Below are 6646 nucleotides of genomic sequence, written 5' to 3' on the forward strand. Positions count from 1 at the left end.
CAAGCCTAAAAAGACAGAATTTCCAGCCTTAAAGATAGGGTATACTAACTTTAATACTCAATATGCAATTAAGAAAAAAAAAAAACATGATCAGACCATAACAAGAATTCTGGGACAATATTGAGACCAAACCTGAATCACTGGGAAAGAAGAGAACATGGAGATAAAGGTTGAAGGCATAAAGAACCTCTTCAGTGAGATAAAAGCAGAAAATATTCCCCAACTTAGAAATGTAATAGGCATCTGCATACAGGAGGCATGTAGGACCCTAAATAGACAAGATCAAAAAAAAAAAACCTCTCCAAGACATATCATAATCAAAATGCCTAACATAGAAAATAAGGAAAGAATATTAAAATAAATAAGAGAAAAATGTTAGGTCACATTTAGAGGCAAACAAATAAAGTTCACTTCTGACTTCTCAACTCAGACACTAAAATCAATGAGGGCCTGGAATGAAAAAAGTCCAAGCTCTAAAAGAAAGTAATTTCCAGTCAATAGTGCTATATCCAGCAGAGATATCTTTCAGAATTTATGGAAAAATAAAAACTTTCCATGATAAGGATAAACTAAAAGAATTCATGACCCTAAGCCAGTATTATTTAAAAAAACACCTAAAGATATACTGCACCAGAGGAAACCAAAATCAAACTTCTAAACTCCCAAATAGATGAAACTAGCTAGAAGAGCAACTTAGTAATTGAAAAATCAGGACAGAATTATACTTAACACATTAACCAAAATAATAGAAAATAATAATCTTCTATCCATGATAAAATTTAACATAAATGGTTTCAAATTCCAAATTAAAAGATAAAGATTGGCAGAATGGATTAAAAAACAAGATAGATACAACTGTATGTTCATAGGTAAAGAAATTCATGGGTTGAAAGTTAAAAGATTTTTTTAAAAATCCATGTAAATGATGTCCAAAAACCAGCAGAAGAAGCTATATTTGTATCTGACAAAGCATATTTCAAGCAAAAATTAATCAGAAGAGACAAAGAAGGCCATGACATATTGATAAAGGGAACACTCCAACAACAAGATATAACAATATTAACTACTTATTCCCCAAATGTTAGTGCACCTAATTATATAAAAATAAAATATTCCTGATATTAATTTCCAGATAGACCCCAATATAAGAACACTGGGTGATTTCAACATATCCCTATCACCAGTAGAAAGGTCACCCAAAATTAAATCAATAAAGACATTCGTCAAATGAACCTAACAGACATCTACAGAATATTTCACCCAAAACCAGCTAAATTCACTTTCTTCTCAACAGTTCATGGAACCTTTCCAAAATAGACCATATTCTAGGTCACAATGTAAGCCACAGCAAAGATAAAAGAAAAAATAATTATATAATTCATTCATCTTATCAGATAACAATGGAATGAAACTGGAAATAAATAACAAGAAAAATTATAGGAACCACATAAACATGGAAATTGAATAGTATTCTTAAATAAGGAATGAATCAAAGAAGAAATGAGGAAGGAAATCAAAGAATTCTTAGAAACAAATGAGAAAGAAATATCAAAATCTCTGTGATAGTATGAAAGAAGTTTTGTTTTGTTTTGTTTTTTCTCAGTACCAGGGATTGAACTTGGGTGCTTAACCACTAAGCCACATCCCCAGCTCTTTTTTTATTTTATTTTTGATAGGATCTCACTAAGTTGCTTAGGGTCTTGCTAAGTTATGAAGGCTGGCCTTAAACTCGCGATCCTCCTGCCTCAGACTACCAAGCCACTGGGATTACAGGCATATGTCACCATGCCTGGTTTGAAAGCAGTTCTAAGAGGGAAGTTTATAGCATTAAGGGCCTACATTAAAGAAACAAAAGATTCCAAATAAATAATCTTATGTTATACCTCAGACCTTAGAAAAAGAACAAACTATTCAGAAGACAGGAAATAATTAAGATCTGAGCTGAAATTAATGAAATTGAGGATAAAAAATATACACAGGAACAATGCAACAGAGAGTTGTTTCTTCAAAAAGATAAACAAGATTGATAAATCCCCAGCCAAACAAACCCAAAGAAAGACAGAGAAGACCCAAATTAACAAACTCAGAGATGAAAATGAAAATATCACCTCAGACATTTCTAAAATTCAGAGGAACATTAGAAATTATTTCAAAAATGTATACTCCAATAAATTGGAAAATCTAGAAGACACAGACAAATTTCTAGACACATATGACCTCCCTAAATTGAATCAGGAAGATACAGAGAACCTAAACAGACCAAAGTCAAACAGTAAAATTGAAATAACAATAAAAATTCTTCAAACTAAGAAAAGTCCAAGAATGGATGGATTCCCAGCTGAGTACTACCAGGCCTTTAAAGAAGAGTACCATCTTCCTCAAATTACCCCATGAAATTGGGAGGAAGGCAACACTCCCCCAGGTGTTCCACAAAGCCAGTATAACCCTGATAATAAAATCAGAAACCTGATGAATATGAATGCAGAAATCCTTCATAAAATACTAGCAAACCACATTCAAAACCTCATCAAGAAGATAGTAAGTACACCATGATTAAGAGGGTTGCATCCCAGGAATGCAAGGTTGGTTCAACACATGCAAATCAATATATGTGATTGACATATAAATAGAATTAAGGACAAAAATCATATGATTATTTCAATAGGTGTAAAAAGGCCTTTGAGGAAATGCAGTACCTATTCATGTTAAGAACACTTGAGAAACTATGGATAGGGGGAAGTTACCTCAACATTATAAAGGCTATGCATGACAAACCAAAAGTCATCATATTGAAAGGATAGTAAAAATGCTTCCTCTAAAATAAGGAATAAGACAAGGTTGTCAATTCTCACCATTCCTATTAAATATAGTTCTTGAAACTTTAGCCAGAGCAATTGGGCAAGAGAAGGAAATTAAAGAGATAAAAATAGGAAAAGAAGTCAAATTATCTATTTGCTGATGACAAGATCCTATATCTAGAAGACTCAAAAAGCTCCACCAGAAGACTTCTAGAGCAGATAAATTCAGCAAAGTAACAGAATATAAGATCAATATTCACAAATCAGTAGCTTTCCTATACTCCAATAGAAATTGGAAAAACAATCCCATTCACAATTACCTAAAAAAAAAAAAAAAGAAAAGAAAAACCTAACTAATGAGGTTAAAGACCTCCACAGTGAAAATTACAAAACACTGAAGAAAAAAATTGAAGGTTGGGTAGGCAGAATTAATATTGTCAAAATGGCTATAACTATCAAAAGCATTATACAGATTCAAAGCAATCCTCATCAATATACCAATAATATTCTTCACAGAACTAGAAAAAACAGTTCTAAAATTCATTTGGAAGAATAAGAGACCCCAAATAGTCAAAACAATCCTGAGTGATACTGGAGGCATCACAATATCCAATCTCAAATTCTACTACAGAGCTATAGTAACAAAAACAACACAATATTGTCATCAAAATAGGCATGAAGGCCAACAGAACAGGATAGAAGTCAAAGAGGTAAACTCACAAAGTTACAGTCATCTGATACTTGTCAAAGATGCCAAAAACATATGATGCAGAAAAAGACAGTTTTTATAACAAATGGTGTTGGGAACACTGATAACCATATGTTGAAAAATGAAACTAGATCCCCATCTCTCACCCTACACAAAAATCAAATCAATGTGAATTAAAGACTTAAGAATTAGACCAGAAACTTTGCAACTACTAGAAGAAAACATAGTCAACACTCCAACACATAGGTGCAATAATGACCTTCTTAACAAGACCCTGGAAGTATAAGAAATTTAAAAAAAAAATCAATGAGCAGGACAGCATCAAATTTTAAAGTTTCTACACAGCAAATGAAATGATAAAGAGTATGAAGAAAGAACCTACAGAATGGGAGAAAATCTTTGTCACCTACTCCTCTGACAGGAGATTAAAAGTCAGAATACATAAAGAACTCAAAAAATTTAACACCAAAAAAAAAAAAGAAAAAGAAAAACCCAACAAATAACCCAATCAATAAAGGGGTAAAAGAATCAAACAGACATTTCTGAAAAGAAATGGCCAAAACTACATGAAAAAATGTTCAACATCTCTAGCAATCAGGGAAATGCAAATCGAAACCACACTAAGATTTCATCTCACTCCAGTCAGAATGGCAAAAATTAAGAACATAAATAATAATAAATGCTGACAAGGATGTGTGGGGAAAGGTGCATTCATGCATCATTGGTGGGACTGAAAATCAGTACTACCATTCAGAAAAGCAGTATGGAGATTTCTCAAAAAATCAGAAATGGAACCAACATATGACCCAGCTATCCCACTCTTTGGTATTTATCCAAAAGAACTAAAATCAGCCTACTATAGTAATACAGGCATACCAATGTTTATAGCAGTGCAACTCACAATAGCCAAGATATGGGATAGTCCAGGTTCCCATTAACAGATGAATGGATTAACAAAGTGTGGTGTATATATACATAACAGAGTTTTACTCAGCCATAAAGAAGTATGAAATTATGGCATTTGATGGTAAATGAATGGAAATGGAGAACATCATGGTAAGTGGAGTAAGTCAGACTCAGAAAATCAAGGGCTGAATGTTCTCTCCCACATGTGGAAGCCAGAACAAAGTAAGGGGAGACAAGGGAGGGCACAAAGACAGAGAGAAGATGAGAGGTAGAGGAGATGGAGGGAGAGAGAGGAAGGACAGGAAAGGGCAGGAAATGTAGAATTATTAGACGAAATTATGCTATGTGCTTACACCACAGTGAACGCCATCTTTATGTGTATCTCTCTAAAGTTCCAATTCAAAATATATAGATGAATGGAAGGTACACCGATAGAGGGGAAGAAGGGGCATAGGGGAAGGGAGAAGAAGAGGGAAAGATGGGGGGGACTGAAATGGAGTGAATTCAATTCCACGCATGTATGATCATGTCAAAATGAGCCCAACCATTATGCACAACTATAATGTGTTATTAAGGTAAAAAAAAAAATTAGCAGACAGGAATGAGAGAGAATGAACTCTTGCTACAGATAACAACCTAGGTGTCTGTAACAATGTAAATGAAAGAAGCCAGACACAAAAGATTGCAATTATATAAAGATGAAAAGCAGACAACTTGATTCCTTTTACAGGAATTAAAGTAGGGAAGCAGTTAAATTTGAAAGGGGACAGAGGCTGAGACAGAGCATCCGGGGATTTCCAAGGTGTTGCCAATATTCTGTTTCTTAATCTGGATAGCAAGTACAAGAAGGTGCTCACGTCATGAAATGCCTCAAGCTGTACACTTAAGATCTGTATACTTTACACATGTTCTACTTTAAAAGCTTCCTTAAAACTTGTAGAGACCTGGAAGATTGGGGCTATGTTTAACTTGGGAAAATATATTTCTCTCTCTCTCTCTCTCTCTCTCTCTTTCATTTTTAATGCAGTTCAAATCACCCCATCTGGATCACTTCATTCCTTCACTGCCAAACCCAAGAACAGGAACTGCTTCAATTTCTCTGTCTTCTCTTTGTCTGTGATGATCAAGGTAAAACAGTATCTGCTGCCTCACACGTTAAACTTCACATTATCCTTGCTTTTCTTTATCTTGACAGATTTGGCATCCTTTCATCTGGCTGTGAGCAGAAAATCCTTGATTTCTTCAAATTTTGGATGCATGGTGAATAGGTGCACAGAGAGGCACAGGCGGGCACCACCAGAGATACAGCAAGTCAGAAAATGTTAGGGTAGTATTTAAGCCAAGATCTGAAGAACTTCATTGGTAGGCGAAATCCTACACATTTTAATATTCATTTTAATCTATGATATTATTACATTTTTATGTTGACAAAGGAGGAAAAATATATTTCTACTTTATAAAAGAAAGCTCAATAAATTGCTCCTGTGTACAAATTGGTAGCATCTCCTTCATCCATATTAAGTAAATAAATCACTTATTTAAAACGTGTCCTGAACTCCTAGGGCTGAGGCTAACAAAATGTAAGAACAAGAGTAGTCCTGATTTAATGGCTTGAGGAATCGGGAAGAATGGATTTGGATTACAAATGAGAGACAGCCTGAAGGGAAATAAAAATCACTAAATGTCAGCTGCTTCCGCTATGGCTTAAAGTCTGGAATATAAGGCAGAATCTCTAAGGGGAGCCCCCTCCCAGAAATTGGTCTGCTTAGAATATGAAAGATTTCATATAAGCCTGTATAATATAGGGTAGAGATGAAAAATAACCCTCTACCACACACACACAGCCAGTCCAGTGATTGGCAGGGTCTGCCTGTAAACACTGTACCAAGAAAGATTCTGAGGTCCTATGTAGTTTCAGCAGAATAGAGGCAGGATGATTCATCTGTACTTATTTTAGAGGGTATGAGGAAGAAATGTAAAATGACCATCCCATCCTGGTTTACTTGGGATTTTCCTTAACATTGGAAATTTCACATTCCAAGAAATGATTACCTGCTTGTCTTCCACAGTCTAGTTCATGGAGGTTGGTTGTCTCTTTTGCACAACTAACTTATACAGAATATATTATTTATACATTTTTTTGTGTCTCAAAGTCTCTGGTTTCTTGTGCAAATCAAGGAGAATAATATCTACGTATGGGACCCTAATGAGACTGAAAGGAAAAAAAATGTTT

At 34.6% G+C, this 6646-nt stretch overlaps 1 pseudogene; it reads right to left on the bottom strand.

The window, feature by feature from the left end:
* Positions 1 to 5465: 5465 nt before the first annotated feature.
* Positions 5466 to 5672, bottom strand: LOC124981422 (60S ribosomal protein L38-like; annotated as a pseudogene).
* Between the last annotated feature and the right edge of the window lie 974 nt (positions 5673 to 6646).

This window comes from Sciurus carolinensis, chromosome 3, assembly GCF_902686445.1.
Source record: "Sciurus carolinensis chromosome 3, mSciCar1.2, whole genome shotgun sequence".
Classification (NCBI taxonomy): domain Eukaryota; kingdom Metazoa; phylum Chordata; class Mammalia; order Rodentia; family Sciuridae; genus Sciurus; species Sciurus carolinensis.